The sequence below is a fragment of the Crocuta crocuta genome, unplaced genomic scaffold (genome assembly GCF_008692635.1).
Source record: "Crocuta crocuta isolate KB4526 unplaced genomic scaffold, BGI_CrCroc_1.0 scaffold197, whole genome shotgun sequence".
Lineage (NCBI taxonomy): Eukaryota > Metazoa > Chordata > Mammalia > Carnivora > Hyaenidae > Crocuta > Crocuta crocuta.
This window is the reverse complement of record NW_027532002.1, coordinates 4,156,128-4,175,060: the sequence shown is the minus strand read 5'-3', so window position 1 is coordinate 4,175,060 and position 18,933 is coordinate 4,156,128. Positions and strand designations below refer to the sequence as shown.

General features: G+C 40.4%; 1 pseudogene; it reads left to right on the top strand.

The window, feature by feature from the left end:
- Positions 1-12,754: 12,754 nt before the first annotated feature.
- Positions 12,755-18,285, top strand: LOC144240933 (large ribosomal subunit protein eL18 pseudogene; annotated as a pseudogene).
- The last annotated feature ends 648 nt before the right edge of the window (positions 18,286-18,933 follow it).

Sequence of the window (18,933 nt, the reverse complement as noted above, 5' to 3'; positions counted from 1 at the left end):
AAGGTATTTTGTTCCACTATATGCTACAGTACAATATGTATAGTGGCAAGTTATCTGTCTCTTTAGGTATATGGACTTCATTCTTTTGACTTTAAACCTCTGTAAACAACCTTGAACTCCAGCTGAGATTTGTCTGCTTCCTTTCAATAAGGGAAGAACCCTTATATGAAGGCTGTATGTACAAACATACATTTTACGTACATTATAAAATGTACATTAAAAAATGTATAAATACATTAGACCAGGTCCCAGAGCATTTTGATGCAGTCCAACAGTGAAATTGAGTTCATAAGATCAACCTCACCATATTGAATAAATTGTCCTTGTGAATGCTGACCTGAATATAACTATTGCTTTTATATATGTAGAAGTTTCTTTTTAGAGGTTCTATCTTAACTTCATTTGTTAATTTATAAATCTGTCTTGCTAAATCAAATGCCTTTCCCAAAATGAATTTATATGAGAGAAATGTGTCTGACATTATTGGCACCATTGCCTTGCTTACTTCTGTAGAATGGAAAATGGAGGAAGATGTGTCTATGAGGGAAGAGTGCTGAATAAATGGGTTTAGAATTGCTCATACATACAAAGTAATTTTGTTCTTTACCCTTTAAGACCTGAAATGAATTACTATTTCTTCAGCAGTGATTATCCTGAATTATGCTTAGTGGGTGCTTGATCTCTTTGAAAAAGAGCCACTCTAGTCGGGGTGATTCATGATAACACTATCTGATGGCCTGGCAACCAACCAGTCAGAACAGATGCCTGTTCTCATAGTGAAGGAGGGTGCTGGAGGCCCCACTGTTATGGTCATTGCCCTTTCACTTGTCATATACTTAGACTATCCAGGGAGAAAGTCGGGGCCATTAGCTACCAAATGGCATGGAAGAAACTCCATATTTTAACAATTGGTGTGGCCACATGGCCGTGTACTGGCAGAATGTTGGGACTGGCTGCAGGAGACAGAGTCACTAACTACTGTATTCTCTTTCTAGGTTTTAGAAATGGAAGTCTGTATTTTCCATCTTCAGTGGTACTCAGTGAGTATCCTGGCTTCCTTGTCCTCAGCCCCCATTGCCCACTACACTTAACCAAAGACCTATGTTTTATAACACGGCACAGTTCCAGCACTGTAGTGGCTGTAGAAAGAAAATGTGAACAAGAGACACTCAGACTGAACCTCAGCAGGCTGCGAATATGACTGAGAAACAAAACACCCCCTCAGAAGGTGATATGGTGACCAGCATCCCTACTTCTAATATTGACATAGAAAACAGACAACATTCCTAAGAAACAGATGGGGTTTTGTCTTCTGTTGCCCAGAAGAGGGAGCTACGTGGTAAGAGCGCTTCTAATAACAGCTTGTGTAGAACATCACCTCATGGAGGCTTTGCATCTGAGGAAGAGAAAATGAGGCTAGAACAGAGCAAAGGATCCCCTGTAACACAGTTTTGGAAGACATTGAAGGAAACTATGCATTTGTATGACCTAGCTTATGGTAAAGCCATGCCAGAGAAGATGGTGCAGTACAATAGAATTACACAGAGTTCTTGGGAAAGTAGAGGTGTGCTTTTTAACCCTCATGAGGGTACAGAGGGCATTACATGTAAAGATGAAGAAAGTACTGTCTGGTTGGAGCAGTGTCCTGATGTAAGACATGATGATGTGGTGAAGTTGGGCTCCATCATGAATATGAACTTGGGTCAAGAAAAAAAAGAAAAAGGCTATGTAACTGCCCCCAATTCCTATCTTTTCCAGATAAAGCAAAAGACAGAGATGAAATCCAGGATACCCTGAATTCAAATCTGTGTCTATCTTCTGGAGATGGCAACAGGCTCCAGTAGGAAAGGCCAGTCAGCTCCAGCAATAAAGCCACTGAGGACCTGGGCCTACAGTCCAAATCCCAGAGTCCCGTTAGCACTGGAGAAAACATGTCAGATAATGGTAGTGTGGGCCATGGCTTCTCTGTGAATGTGGATGAAGTTGAAGTGACACAGAGTAACAGTTACTGGGAGAATTATGTCCCTCCTCCTATCCCGCTGGCCCAGTTCAACCAGGTCGATGGAGGCATTCAGTGTGATATGAGCCAGTGGCAAGATGAAGAGCACAAGAAATCTCGAGTCTTCACCAGAAAGCAGAAAGGCAGCAGAGGAAAAGTCAGTCAGATGTGGGAAATTGGGTGAAGTGGTGGAAAGGGACAGCTACCCAAGTATGTCCTTAGCTCTGCTAGGTTGGCCCAGATGAATAGCAAAGGGGTGGATGAAGGGATTCAGTGTGATATGAGCCGGTGGCAGGATGCAGAGCTGGAGAAACCCCTGAGCAAATGCCTTACAAACATGAGTCATCACTAGACTGCAGAACTAAAAGATCACAGAGAAAGTCGATCGGGAATGGGAAGTTGAACACAAATGAAGAAGAAATGACCATGAATGATGAGACTGAGGAAGAATATCATTAAAACTTCAAAAAGGGTGCCAGGATTAAAAAAACTGTGAAAGGCAGGAAGCAGAAAACCCTCAGCAATTTCTCAAGTGGTAATATAGTGTATTTATTGAAGAAAAATGCTGCCTTGAGCACTGTACTTCCCAAGGATTCAGAGGACTGTGAGTTGGAACAGGAAGTTGAAGATGAAATGTATGAGGTGGAATGCCTCTTTGAAGAAGTTAGTCCACTGGACCCTGTGACTTCCTCGAAAGGAAGGATTTATTGCAAGGCCAGCAGGATAATCAGGATGCCACCTGAGTGGTCTCTCCCTCAACTTACTGTCTGGACCACCAGAAATAAGGACAGGTTAAAGCATGGTGAATATAAGATCATCCCTATGGTGTATGAGGTGACCGGACAGGATGGCAGGCTCCAAAGGGAACGTACGATGGCCATGCAGGAGGGACTGGACTCCAAGAGAGCCTCTCACAAGTCATGGGAATGTAAGTGACTGATGGGCTGATCCTATTTGGTTGTCTGTGGTGCTTCTGTACTGGGTCCTGGATGCAAAGGCAGCCGTAGATCAATAGTATTTCTCCATTTTGAAAGTATGTTCTTAAACAACTGTAGGTGCCCATGTGTGTAGGATTGGCAGAGATCCCGTTTGAGGTCCTGCTTCTAGAAATCATAATGTAATTTGAAACAAAGAGCTGTGGCAGATGATGGAGAGCTGAGCGGTCATACAGGACAGTGGGGTTGAGAGAAAAGGACACTGATGTAGGTGGAGTTGCTGAGAATGGGCAGTCCATGTGGAGGCAGTGAATTGTGAAACACATTTGGGGACTGTGGTTGGGAGTGGGAATGGAGACCGTAGCATGAGCTCATCAAATGGGCAGTCAGGGCAGGGTCAAGTGTGTTCCAGGGATTGAGCCTGAGACCAGCAGGCCAGAGGGGAGACCTGAGAGGAGTTGAGAAAGTAGGTCTAAGCAGAATGGGCTACAGTAGTTAATTTTCTTTTTTAGATATTTGTCCTCTAGGCAATAAGGATTTGCCACAGCAAATTGAATAGAGAAAGTACAGGAAGAAGTATGCTCTAGGAATCTTCAGCTGGCAGTGCAGTGTAGGAGGAATTTGAACTCTGCCTATATGGCTGAAACCCTTGTATATAGTCAGTTTTAGTGAACATTGGATATAAAGTGATGAGGGTCTTAACTCATGTGATAGTAAAAGATCTATGTCTAAGATCTGGGGTTTGAATTTGAGTACCTAGTGAAAGTGGTAACGTCTGTGGAAAAGTAAACTTGGGAAAGGAATTTGTTTTGCTTCACTGTGTGGTTGTCAGTGGGCGGACTGGAATAGCAGGTCATGCATACCTGGTTGAAGCTGGACTTTGGACTACCCTATTTTTGGGGAGAGGGTCAAATGAGTGGGAGGTCCAAAGTAGAGCCTGGGGGATGATTATATCAGGGGTGTAAAAATGAAATTAAGCAGGTAAGAGATGAATGGATGTATAAGGGCCCCCGAAAATTTAATTAAGTTCCAGTCTTAGCTCCTAAACCAGAATACTAGCCATCTTACCTTTCTTTAGTCTTCTTAAAGTCTCTTTTGCCTCTGCTGTCATTTCTCATCAGTGTGTAGGAATCAGTTTTTTCCATCCTATCACAGCCCTGTGAAGAAGACAACTTTTTAGAAAATATTTATTTTTGAGAGAGAGATAGAGTACAAATAGGGGAGGGTCAGAGCGAGGGGGAGACACAGTATCTGAAGCAGGCTCCAGACTCTGAGCTGTTAGCACAGAGCCCAATGTGGAGCTCGAACTCATGAGGGGCTTGAACTCATGAACCGTGAGATATAACCTGAGCTGAAGTCAGATGTTTACCAACTGAGTCATCCAGGTGCCACTGAAGAAGATAGCTTTAATTTACTTTTGGCTATGCAGTAAAGATGATAATTTTCAGGCTGACTTCTCTAGATTATGTCTATTACTGTTTTTGCTAAATGATTTTTTTATGGCAAAGGATGTAGAATGATATAGTATCTTGAACAGTAGATTTTTCTTGAAAGATATGCTTTTGATTTGATTTTTCTGCTGGCTTTTAAGCAGTTTGGGTTATTTAATGGATGGATCATTTCTTCCCTCAGGTAACTGTGAGAGAAGGAAAACCAAAGTATCTTACAAGTTTCAAACAGATTTGATGCAGATGCTGCAAAGTTTAGGAAACAGCCAGCAGGTACAGAGGTTGATGTCTATATTGTGTCCAGTTTCGATGTCTCATTGATAGGACTTTGTTTGGGGTTTCATACTCAGTGTGTGTTCTATTCTCTGAAACTAACACAGTTTGTGGGCAGTGAAAAATGGCAGGATTCTAACTGGATCATAGACCTGTATCTATACATCCTTACTATGAGTAAGACTTTCAAATCTATGGATTTTTTTTGAATGATTTATTTTTATTTATTTTGAGAGAGAGCATAAGCAGGGGAGGGGCAGAGATAGAGAGACAGAGAGAATCCTACATAGGCTTTGCACCATCATCTCAGAGCCCGAAATGGGGCTTGATAATCTCAGGAATAGTTTGATCATGATCTGAGCTGAAATCAAGAGTCAGACACTTAACTGACCCAGCCACCCCGGTACCCCTGTGGGATGTCATTTTTATGTCAGTTTTCTACATTTAATTCCCAGAGCTGTTAATGGTAGTTTATTTGGATTATGTGGGGTTTTGTAAGTTATCTTGGTAGTTTCACTCAAAGTGTCCCAGTTTAGAGCTAGTAGAGTTAGATACTGGAAGTTCAGGTTCTCCACTAAGGGGCTAGTAACATGACAGGCTTCTCTTCACACTGAGTCTTGCATTGAGTGTCCCTGAGACACCTTCAACCCCTGATCCCTGGGGTGTCTGGGAGCAAGTGGTTACTGGCCTTTCAACTAGGCTATTCCTGCCTTGCAGTGGTCATCAAGTAAAGACTAATAAAAGCAAAAATGTCATGACATTTAGCTTTAGTCTAAAAATGGAGTGTTAAGATCTTAGTAATGACTCTCACTATATCTTGAGTCTGTTATACAACCTATTTGATAAAATGTATTATGCCATTTTTATTTCATAGGAAAGAAATTTCTGAGTTCCAGCTACATAGAAGAGCTAAATATTACATCATCATTACAGTTTAGAACCTGATCATCCCTTGATTTGAACTAATAAAGTTATTATAACTAGAAACAAGAAAATGTGACATTGTAAAGCCTTTAGAATTATAAAGTATAAAATATCCAATAAATTGAATTGCTTATGTGTGTGATTCTCAAGCGTTTTCTTCTCTTCCAAAAATGGCCATGTTATCAGTAACACCAACAATAGAGTTGAGTTATTTATGAATACTTCTGCCATGTATATTACTGTCTTATAGTCTCTAAGAACTTTTAAATACCGGGAAAAGTATGGTAGAGCTGAGGACAGAATAAATAGATAAAGGATTCTCCATAAATAGGAACTACCTGAGGATAGAAACCATACCTTACTCATTTTGCATAAATGGAGAATGGGCATATAGTAGGTCCACTGATTGGTATATCCAGGTGCAGTATGTTCTGTAGTTCCATCCAGTGTATTACTTGAAACAAAGGAGACTTTAGGGAAATTATTTTTTTAATGCTTTTAAAACATAGGACCTAGATATTCTTTCAATAAATGGTGCAAGTTAAATATGAGTAGGTATCAAAAAGATATATATATATATCAAAAAGATATATATATGGCTGAAGATTCCCCGTGTTTGAAAGAATAAGACATAGTGGCATTTATGGTGTTGCAGATGTGGGATTTTACTGATGTGTGACCAAGAATGCCTCCAAAGAGGCATATATGAGGATACATGGATGGGACCATCCAGTGTTGTCTCTAAGGTAAGCTCTATGAACATGTACTTCCTGTATTTGTAACTCCTTATACTAACCTTCTGTAGATGTCATAGTTGAGGCAAGCAAAAGGTAGTTTTCCAAGGGCAGTTTTATGTAAAGTTATATGTGTTTGCATAATTTCCAGCTCAGGACTGCTTTAACTCCAGCTCTGGCCTATATACCCACCTATGGCTGGATAAGGTTATCTGCTTGTATACCCAATGTGCTGTTATCTCTTTCATGACATTACACATGAAGTATAATAACAGGGGTACTTGTTGTACCTTAGAACCATGGAATACATGTTTTGTGCCATTGATAATTGCTATATCCTCTAGGGCATATCCCCATGAAGAAGTTAATATTTTAGATAACTAGTAGAAATAGCAGTTTTTAAATTTTTTAAAATATTTATTCATTTTTGAGTGACAGAGTGTGAGTGGAGAAGGGGAAAGAGAGGGAGACCCAGCATCTGAAGCAGGCTCTAGGCTCTGAGCTGTCAGCACAGAACCTGACGCAGGACTCAAACTAACAAACCATGAGATCATGACCTGAACCAAAGTTGGATGTCTAACCGACTGATTCACCCAGGTGCCCAGAGATAACAGTTTTCTATACCCCCTCCCCCAGCACACAGATTGTATCATGAGGTCTGCTACTTGTTAGAGCCTTTGACCTCACTACAGTGCCCTCTATACATCCTCTTACACTATAAAATCTGTGGATTGAGGTCTGGACTTTTTAGAGAGTAGTGTAGCTCCCTGGTTCATTCCTTACTTGATCCCCTGTCAGCCACCCTAAATAAAACTCTGTAAACTGTATGGAGTTACTTTCTTTGTTTTTTGGTTTCAAATTACTTTCTCAGTTTTGGGGGGGATAATTTACTGTCCCTCCTTCACCTTCTAACACCATGGGTAGAGTTGGTACGGGGGTTGTTGAGTGGGTAGATACAGGTGGCACAGTGTGACATCCACTGGTACTTCCAAATCATGTTCCAGCTGGAGAATCTACCCATTTAATAAAATCATATTGAACACCAGTTCGTTGTTCAGTATATTGGAGGCTGAGGATATAACAGGGAACATGGTCTGTGCCGTCAAGAAGCTTCCAGATTAGTGGGCAGTCAGGCAAGGAAATAGTCACCTTAGAGTGTGATAGCTGCCTTGGGTATTGAGAAGCACACAGGAGGAGCAGCTGAGGGTTTCTTAGAGGGATCAGGCTAGGCTTCTGACTCAGAACTGAGGTGGCTGGTGGCACCATTTTTAGAGGAAAAAAAAAGTTAAGATGGGTATCCTGCTCTCAAGCAGGATAGAATGGTGGAATGCCCACAGGATTCTAAGCGAAAAAATCTAGGGCTTAGGAGAGTGTTCAGGGCTGTCATCATTAGAGTGTTGATACTTTAAGCCATAAAGGTCAATGAGAACACAGAAGAATGGAGAGAAGATCTAAGAATTATGAGAAATACTGATATTTAAAGGACTGAGGCCAAGAGTTACACGGGAGATGAAGCAGGAACAGCTAATGAGATAGGTTAGAGCATCTGGAAAATGTTATGAAATCTGTTGCTAAGGATCCTTCATGAAAAAGTGGTCAACAGGGGCACCTGGGTGGCTCAGTCGGTTAAGCGTCCAACTTCAGCTCAGGTCATGATCTGACAGTTTGTGAGTTCGAGCACCACGTTGGGCTCTGTGCTGACAGCTCAGAGCCTGGAGCCTTCTTTGGATTCTGTGTCTCATTCCCTCTCTGCTGCCCCGACTTGTGCTCTGTCTCTTAAAAGTAAATAAATGTAAAAAAAATTTTTAAAAAGTGGTCAACAGTGTCAAATGCGAAAAAAAAAGGATTTGTTAGATTTGATAACCATGGCAACACAGATGCTCCTAGCAAGAGCAGTTCCAGAGACATTTTGTACTGAATTCTATACCAAGCTTCATATGTTGAAGTCTGACACCCAGTGTGACTACATTTGGAGAGTAGGACCTTGAAGGGAGTGATTAAGGTTAAATGAGACCATAAGACTGGGTACCTGATCCAGTAGAACTGTTCGTATAAAAGAGCAAGACATAACAGAGTGCTCTCCTCATGTGGGCATGGACAAAAGGCCAAGTAAAGGCTCAGAAGGTGGCTGTTTACAAGCCAGAAAGGGTCCCCTTACCAGAAATCAATCTGCTGGCACTTTCAGGTGGAACTTATAGGCTCCAGAACTGAGAAGATCCATCTGTTGTTTAGGCTACCCATTCCTTGAAATTTTGTTATGGAAGTCCAAGTGGACTAATCTAAGAGGTACAACCAAGATCCTAATGGGTAAGGAAAAAAGAAAAGTACGTAAAGACAGCCAATACAATTGACTTTGAACAACAGAGAGGTTGGGGTGCCAACCCCCTTTGCATTAAAAAATCTGAGTATATTTTAACTCCCCCCAAACTTAACTACTAATAGCCTACTGTTGATTGGAAGCCATAACAGATAACATAATTAACATATTTTATGTTGTATGTATTATATACTGTATTGTAGTCAGACAAGCTTAAGTGTTAAGAAAATCATAGGGAAGAGAAAATACATTTACAGTACTTTATTTATTGAAAAAATCTGTATAAATGGACCCACAGAATTCAGACCCATGCTATTTAAGGGTCAACTGTATAGGCAATTCTTTCAAGAGACTGCTCAGTGACTACCAACTGAGGCTGTTTCCATAGATTTTATTATTAAGCCATTTTATTGAGGTATGATTGGTACACAAAAAGCTTTACATTGGCATACAACTTGAAGAGCTTGGAGAGAAGCATATACCTGTGAAAATATAAAATATTCCCCACAATCTATGCCATAAGCCTTCAAAAGTTTCCTATTTTCTTTAAATATACATATACATACATATAATGTGTGTGTGTGTGTGTGTGTTAAGAACATAAGATCTAGGGATGTCTGGCTGGCTCAGTTGTTTAAGCATCTGACTTCGGTTCAGGTCATGATCTCACAGTCTGTGAGTTCAAGCCCCTCATGGACTTGTTGGGCTCTGTGTTAACAGCTCAGAGCCTGGAGCCTACTTCGGATTCTGTGTCTCCCTCTGTCTCTGCCCCTCCCCTGCTCATGCTCTGTCTCTTTGTCAAAAATAAATAAACGTTAAAAAGATAAGATCTTCTTTCATAAAAATTTATATAATATAGTATTATTAGGTATTGGTTCCATGCAATGAAGTCAATTTCTAGGACTTAATCATCTTATATAACTAAAACTTTTTACTCTTTGACTAAAACCTTTCTTTTCTCTCTCTCTCAAGCCCCTGGGAATCACCATTCTACCCCCTTGTTTCTATGGGTTTGATTATTTTAGATTGATCATTTAAGTGGTATTTTGTCATCATGTAGTGTTTGTCTGGCATCAGTGACCATAATATCCTCCTGTTTCATCCATGTTGTCATAAATTTTAGGATTTTCCTTTTTTTATGGCTGAATAATACTACATTGGATTTATCCATTTATCTGATGCTGGATATTTTTGTTGTCTGCATGTCTTGGCTATTGTGAATAATGCTGCAGTGAACGTGGGAGTGTAGTACTTCTTCAAGATCCTGAATCTACTGCCCTTGGATATATACTTAGAAATGGGATCAGTGCATCATATAGTAGTTCTGTTTTAAAGTTTCTGAGGAACTACCGTATTGTTTTTGTCAGCAGCCTCACCCATTTACATTGCCACCAAGGGTGTACAACGGTTATCTTTTCTCCACACATCAGTATCTGTTATCTGTTTTCTTTGGTAATAGGCATCCTAACAAGTGTGAGGTGATATCTTACTGTGCTTCTGATTTGCATTTCATATCCCTGATCATTGATGTCTTTTGTACTTGATGGTTATTCTTCTTTGGAGAAATGTCTATTTAATTCCTTTGTCTATTTTTAAAATCAGCTTGTTTTCTTGCTATTGAGTTGCAGAAGTTCTTTATATATTTGCATATTAACCCTCTATTAGAGACATAGTTTGTAAATATTTTCTACCATTCCATAGGTTGCATTTTCATTTTGTTGATTGTTCTTTTGTTGTACAAAAGCTTTCTTTCTTGTAGTAGGTTCCTATTCAGGAAATCAGTGTCAAGACTAATGTCAAGAAGATTTTCCTATATTTTCTTGTTTTCTTTTAATGTTCATTTGTTTATTTATTTAGAGAGAGGGAAGGGGAGAGAGGGAGAGAGAGAACCCAAAGCAGGCTCCATGCTGTCAGCACAGAGCCTGACATGGAGCTCAGTCTCATGAACCATGAGATCATGACCTGAGCTGAAATCAGGAGTCGGGGGCTTAACTGCCTGAGCCACCCTGGCACCCAATTTTCATATGTTTTCTTTTCTTTTTTAATGTTCATTTATTATTTTTGAGAGAGAGAACATGGAAGGGCATGCTCAAGTGGGGGAGGGGAAGAGAGAGAGGGAGATGCAGAGTCTGAAGCAGGCTCCAGGTTCCACACTGTAGATGTGTTCCACAATCTGATGTGGGGGTCAAACTCATGAACCATGAGATCATGATCTGGACTGAAGTTGGATGCTTAACCAACTGAGCCACCCAAGTGCCCCTCTTATGTTTTTTTAAATTTTTTAAAAAAATGTTTGTTTATTTTTGGTAAACAGAGAGAACACAAGCAGGAGAGAAGAGAGAGAGAGGGAGAGACAGAGTCCAAAGTCGGCTCCAGGCTCTGAGCTATAAGCACAGAGCCCAATGTGGGGCTTGAGCTCACAGACTGTGAGATCATGACCTTAGCTGAAGTTGGATGCTTAACTGACTGAGCCACCCAGGTGCCCCATCTTTTTAAAACTTTTAATTTATGTATTTATTTTTAAATTTATATCCAAGTTAGCATATATTGCAATAATGATTTCAGGAGTAGAATCTGTGATATATCACCTACATATAACACCCAGTGCTCATCCCAACAATTGCCCTCCTCAATGCCCTTTGCCCATTTAGCTTATCTCAACTCAAAACCCCTCTCTGTTTAAGAGTCTCTTATGTTTTGTCTCCCTCCCTGTTTTTTTAAATATTATTTTTTCTTCTCTTCCCTTATGTTTATGTGTTTTTTATCTTAAATTCCACATATGAGTGAAGTCCTATGATACTTCTCTTTCTCTGACTGGTTAATTTCACTTACCATAATACCCTCTAGATCTACCCATGTTGTTGCAAATGGCAAGATTTTATTCTTTGTGATCACCGCGTAAAACTCCATTGTATATATATGCCACATCTTCTTTATGCATTCATCTGTCAGTGGACATTTGAGCTCTTNTGACACCCTTCGAAACAGCACTGCTGTTACATCTTTTGGGTAGTGGTGCAATTGCTGCGATGTAGGGTAGTTCTATTTTTAATTTTTTTTTTTTTTACAAATAGTTTATTGTCAAATTAGTTTCCACATAACACTCAGTGCTCATCCCCACAAGTGCCCTCCTCCATGCCCATCCTTCCTCCCCTCCACATCCATCAGTCCTCAGTTTTTGTCGGCATTCAAGAGTCTCTCATGGTTTGCCTCTCTCCCTTTCCCCCACCATTTCCCTCCTTCTTCTCCCCCTTGTTCCTCCATCAAGTTCCTCCTAATCCTCCTATACGTGCAAACATATGATATTTTCCTTCTCTGCCTGACTTATTTCGCTCAGCATAACTCTATTTTTAATTTTTTGAGGGACCTCCATACTGTTTTCCAGAGAGGCTGCACCAGTTTGCATTCCCACCAGCAGTGTGAAAGAGATACTCTTTCTCTGCATCCTTGCCAACATCTATTGTTTGAATTGTTAATTTTAGCCATATGACAGGTATGAGGTGGTATCTCATTGTGGTTTTGATTTGCATTTCCCTGATGATGAGTGATGTTGAGCATTTTTTCATGTGTCTGTTAGCCATCTGGATATCTTCTTTGGAAAAGTGTCTATTCATGTCTTTTGCCCATTTCTTCACTGGATTATTTGTTTTTTGGGTGTTGAGTTTGATAGTTCCTTATAGATTTTGTCTGAAATGTCATTTGCAAATATCTTCTTGCATTCTGTTGGTTGCCTTGTAGTTTTGCTGATTCCTTCGCTATGCAGAAACCTTGGCTGTGCAGGAACTTTTTATTTTGGACCAATCGTTCATTTTTGCTTTTGTTTCACTTGCCTCCAGAGATGTGTTGAGTAAGAAGTTCCTGCGGCCGAGGTCAAAGAGGTTTTTGCCTGCTTTCTCCTCAAGGATTTTGATGGCTTCCTGTCATGTTTAGGTATCTCATGCATTTTGAGTTTATTTTTGTGTATAGTGTAAGAAAGTGGTCCAGGTTCATTTTCCTGCATGTGGCTGTCCAGTTTTCCCAGCACCATTTGCTGAGGAGACTGTCTTTATTCCACTGGGTATTCTTTGCTGCTTTGTCAAAGATTAGTTGACCATATTTCTGGACCTGGCTGAGCAGAAGGCACCATCATGGGAGTCGACATCTGCCACAATAAGGACCGAAAGGTTCGGTGTAAGGAACCCAAGAGCCAGGACATCTACCTGAGACTGTTGGTCAAGCTGTACCGGTTTCTGGCCAGATGGACCAACTCTACCTTTAACCAAGTCATGTTGAAGAGACTGTTCATGAGTCGCACCAACAGGCCGCCTCTGTCCCTTTCCCGGATGGTCCGGAAGATGAAGCTGCCTGGCTGGGAAAACAAAACCACCGTGGTGGTCAGGATGATCACCGATGATGTGCAGGTCCAGGAGGTGCCCAAGCTGAAGGTGTGTGCACTGCATGTGAGCAGCCGCGCCCGGAGCCGCATCCTCAAAGCTGGAGGCAAGATCCTCACCTTCGACCAGTTGGCCCTGGACTCCCCCAAGGGCTGCAGCACCGTCTTGCTGTCCAGTCCATGCAAGGGCCGAGAGGTGTACAAGCATTTCGGCAAGGCCCCAGGAACCCCTCACAACCACACCAAACCCTACGTGCGATCCAAGGGCCGGAAGTTCGAGCGTGCCAGAGGCCTCCAGCTTTGGTTTTCTTTTTCAGGATTGCTTTGGCTATTGGGAATCTTTTCTGGTTCCATACAAATTTTAGGGTTATTCTAGCTCTGTGAGGAAAGCTCGTGTTATTTTTATAGAGATTGCATTAAATATGTAGATTGCTTTGGGTAGTGTCGACATTTTAACAATATTCTTCCATTCCATGAGCATGGAATGTTTTTCCTTTTGTTGTGTGTCTTCTTCGATATCTTTCATAAGCTTTCTATAGTTTTCAGTGTATAGATTTTCCACTTCTTTGGTTAGGTTTATTCAAAGGTATTTTATATGATTTTTGGTGCAATTGTAAATGGGATTGATTCCTTGATTTTTCTTCCTGCTGCTTCATTATTGGTGTATAGGAATGAAACTGACTTCTGTGCATTGATTTTATGTCCTGTGACTTTGCTGACTTCATTGATCAGTTCTAGCAGTGTTTTGGACTTCTTCCTTGCTGATTTGGATACCTTTTATTTCTCTGTGTTGTCTGATTGCTGAGGCTAGGACTTCCAATGCTATATTGAGTGAAAGTGGTGAGAGTGGACATTCTAGTCATGTTCCTGACCTTAGGGGGAAAGGTGTCAGTTTTTCCCCATTGAGGATGATATTAGTGGTGGCTCTTTTGTATATGGCTTTTATGATCTTGAGGTATGATCCTTCTATCTCTACTTTTCTTGAGAGTTTTTATCAAGAAAGGATGCTGTATTTTGTCAAATGCTTTCTCTGCATCTATTGAGAGGGCCATATGGTTTTTATCCTTTCTTTTATTAGTGTGATTATCACATTAATTTGCAGATAGTGAACCAGCTCTGCATCCTAGATATAAATCCCACCTGATTGTGGTGTATCATTCTTTTAATGTATTGTTGGATCTGGTTGACTAGTATCTTGTTTAGAATTTTTGCATTCATGTTCATCAGGAAATTGGTCTGAGTTCTTTTTAGTGGGGTTTTTGTATGGTTTTGGAATCAAGGTAATGCTGACCTCATAGAATGAGTTTGGAAGTTTTCCTTCGATTTCTATTTTTTTGAAACAGCTTCAAAAGAATAGGTGTTAACTCTTCTTGAAATGTTTGGTAAAATTCCATTGGAGAGCCATCCAGCCCTGGACTCTTGTTTGTTGGGAGATTTTTGATTACTGATTCAATTTCTTTACTGGTTATAAGTCTTTTCACGTTTTCTGTTTCTGTTTTAGTAGTTTATATGTTTCTAACAATTTGTTNAGAGCCATCCAGCCCTGGACTCTTGTTTGTTGGGAGATTTTTGATTACTGATTCAATTTCTTTACTGGTTATAAGTCTTTTCACATTTTCTGTTTCTTCCTGTTTCAGTTTTAGTAGTTTATATGTTTCTAACAATTTGTCCATTTCTTCCAGATTGCCTGATTTGTTGGCATATAATTGCTTATAATATTCTCTTATTGTTTTTATTTCTGCAGTGTTGGTTGTGATCTCTCCTCTTTCACTCTTGATTTTATTTATTTGGGTCCTGTCCTTCTTTTTGATAAATCTGGCTAGGGGTTTATTAATTTTGTTAATTCTTTCAAAGAACCAGCTCCTGGTTTCATTGATATGTTCTGTCATTATTTTTTATTTCAATATCATTGATTTCTGCTCTAACCTTATTGTTTTTTGTCTTCTGCTGGTTTTGGGCTTTATTTGCTGTTCTTTTTCCAGCTCTTTAAGGTGTAAGGTTAGGTTGTATATCTGATACCTCTTTTTCTTCTTTAGGAAGGTCCGGGTTGTTATATGCTTCCCGCTTAGGACTGCCTTTGCTGTATCCCAGAGGTTTTGGGCTATTGTGTTATCATTTTCATTGGCTTCCATATATTTTTAAATTTCTTCTTTAATTGCCTGGTTAACACATTCATTCTTTAGTAGGATGTTCTTTAAAAAAAATTTTTTTTTTAATGTTTATCCATTTTTGAGAGAGAGAGAGAGAGACAGAGTGCGAGCAGGGGAGAGGCAGAGAGAGAGAGGGAGACACAGAATTTGAAGCAGGCTCCAGGCTCTGAGCTGTTGGCACAGAGCCCAATGCAGGGCTCAAATTCATGAATCGTGAGATCACGACCTGAGCTGAAGTTGCATGCTTAACCAATTGAGCCATGCAGGTGCCCCTAGTAGGATAGTCTTTAATCCCCAAGTATTGGGGATCTTTCCAATTTTTTTCTTGTGGTTGATTTCAAGTTTCATAGCATTGTGGTCTGAAAATATGTGTGGTATGATCTTGATCTTTTGGTACTTATTGAGGGTTGGTTTTGTCCCAGTATGTGATCTGTTCTGGAGAATGTTCCGTGTACACTTGAGAAGAAATGTGTATTTTTGCTGCTTTAGGATGAAATGTTCTGAATGTATCTAAGTCAATCCAGTCCAGTGTGTCTTAAAAAGCCATTGTTTCCTTGTTGATTTTCTGCTTAGATGATCTGTCCATTGCTGTAAGTAGGGTGTTGAAGTCCCCTACTATTATGGTATTATTATCAATGAGTTTCTTTATGTTAGTGATTAATTGATTTATATATTTGGGATCTTCTTGGTGGATAGACCCCTTAATTGTGATGTAATACCCTTCTTCATCTCTTATTACAGTCTTTATTTTAAAATCTAGTTGGTCTAAGTATGGCTATTCCAGCTTTTTTTGGCAACCATTAGCATGATAGATGGTTCTCTATCCCCTTACTTTTAATCTGAAGGTGTTTTTAGGTCTAAAGTGGGTCTCTTGTAAACAGCATATAGATGGATCTTGTTTCCTTATCCATTCTGTTACCCTATGTCTTTTAATTGGAGCATTTAGTCTATTGACTTTTAGAGTGAGCACTGAAATATATGAATTTATTGCCATTGTGTTGCCTGTAGAGTTGGGAGTTTCCGGTGGTGTTCTCTTTCTAATCTTTGTTGCTTTTGGTCTTTTTTTTTTTTTTTTTTTTTTTTCCCATCACTTCTCCCTTCAGAGAGACCCCCTTAAAATTTCTTGTGGTGCTGGTTTAGTGGTCATGGACTCCTTTAGTCTTTGTTTGGGAAATTCTTTATCTCTCCTATTTTAAATGACAGCCTTGCTGGATAAAGAATCCTTGGCTGCATATTTTTCCAATTCACCACATTGAATGTATTCTGCCACTCCTTTCTGGCCTGCCAAGTTTCTGTGGGTAGGTCTGCTGTGAATCTGATATGTCTTTGTGGGTATGTCTCCTGTGAACCTGATATGTCTTCCCTTATATGTTAAGGATTTTTCCCCCTTGGTGCTTTCATAATTCTTTCAGTTTTTGTGTATTTTGTGAATTTACTATGATATGTCCTCTTGATGGTAGATTTTTGTTGAATCTAATGGGAGTTCTCTCTGCTTCTTGGATTTTGATGTTTGTATCATTCCCTAGGTTAGGAACATTTTTCAATATAACTTGCTCACATAAACCTTCTACCCTTTTCTCTGTCTCTTCATCTTCTAGGATTCCTATGATTAGGATGTTATTCCTTTTTAATGTCATTGAGTTCTCTAATTCTTATATCGTGGTTTTGCCTTAGTTTCCCTTTTTTTTTTTTTTTGCTTTATTAGTCTCTGTAATTTTGTCTTCTATATCGCTGATTCACTGCTCTGCTTTGTCCATCCTTGCCACTGTGGCATCTATTTGAGATCTCATCTCGGTTTTGGCATTTTTAATTTTGTCCTGATTAGATTTTACTTCATTTATCTCTGTAGAAGGGGGTTCTATGTTTTTTTTTCAACTCCAGCTAGTATTATTATTATTTTTTTTAAATTTTATTTATTTCTAGGAGAGAGAGAGAGAGAGACAGCATGAGCAGGGGAGGGTCAGAGAGGGAGGGAGACACAGACTCTGAAATAGGCTCCAGGCTCTGAGCTGGCAGTCAGCACAGAGCCCGATGCGGGGCTTGAACCCACGAACCGCGAGATCATGACCTAAGCGAAAGTCGGACGCTTAACCGACTAAGCCACCCAGGTGCCCCCCAGCTAGTATTATTACTATGTGGTTCTAAAGTCCAGTTCGGACATCTTACTTATATCTGTATTAAGTTTCCTGTTCTTTCTTTTAAGGTGAATTTCTTCATTTTGTCATTTTGTAGGAAGAAAAAGTATCAATAAGAAAAGTTTAAAAAATTAACAACACACACACACACACACACACACACACACNATAAAAATAAAATTTTCTTTCTGTATCTGAGAAAAAGAAAAGGAGAAAGAAAAAAAATGGATAGACAAACAGAATAAAACCAGAATGAAGTTACATCCAGTTTCCCCTGGAACTTAAACTATGATTATGAAACACTTTATAGCCCACCATTAAGCAGGTGGAGAGACTTGTGGTGGTCCTGTAGGACATTGGCTAAGAGGGTGCACTTGCCGGGTCTTTGTGTAATGGCCCTGTTCTCCACTAGGTGGCCCTGCTTAGCTAGGGTGGATCAGTGTGGTGTGCATGCACATGTGTGTGCATGTGTGGGAGGTGTGAAAATGGTGTCACCCAGCTTCCTAGTTTCTGGCACTGGAACTCTGCGCTTTCACCAACCCACAATCAAGCACCCCTCCTTTATCTCAGGCATCTTTCCACTCCCTGCTTCTCCACTATGTCCAAGTTGTCAGCCTTCCAGGTGGCACCTCCCTTCTGAATTTTATCTCAGATGGTGCTGTGTTTCCAAAGCCCTCACTTCTGACAACTCTGTGGCTTGGCCCCACTCTTACCCTCTGGGGGAGGGTCTTACTGAGCAATGGCCAGGTGCCGGCTTGCCCCAGGGAACGTTTGTGCCATTGCACTGCAGCAGAAGTTCAGGGATTTTGGCAAACCACAACACAGCCTGCATCAGGTTTCAGTGCACTCTGGTGTCTGTCCTAGTACTAGCAAACATGGCTGCTCTCTGGGGTCTGCTGGGACCTTTGCCTCTGGGGAGGCCGTATGGCCTCTACCAAATGTCCTCTAAGCAGGGGAACTGCTTTTCCCTGTGTGGCCCACAGACCCCTCAGACCTAGCTGCTTGCTCCTTGGGAAGATTTCTTGTTCAGTCCCTTGTGAGTGTTTCCACTCTTTCTCTCTAGCTATTTTTGAGGGGAGTACTTTTCCTGCACTCTTCTCCCCCTGCCTCCTTTCTCTGTTCTCTGCAAAAATAGCTCCCTACCCTCTGTGATTACTCTCTCTCTTCCCTAGTTCACCTCTTCACACCATGTACCTGCTGAGTTCTGTGGCTCAAGTTATGCAGATTGTTGTGTTAATCCTCAGATCAATTTCCTAGGTATGCAAAGTGGTTTGGTGCTGCTCTAGTTGGAATTTCAGGGATGAGAGAGGCTGAGAAGTTGCTCTGCCATCTTGGCCTCTCCCATCCCTCCTATGCCTTCTTATAGAAGTATTAAAGCTTCAGGTCCTAACATCATTTATCTATTATTATTATTATTATTATTATTATTATTATTATTATTTTAAACTCTGTATCTAATGTGGGGCTTGACCTCACAACCCCAAGATCAAGGACCAGCTAGGTGCCCTTCAGGTCTTAATATTTAAATATTTACTCCATTTTGAGTTGATTTTCGGATGTGGTATAAGGGTCTAGTTTTATTCCTTTTTATGTAGATATTTTTGGTTGTCACAACTGAGGGGTGGTAGTGCTAGTGGCATCTAGTG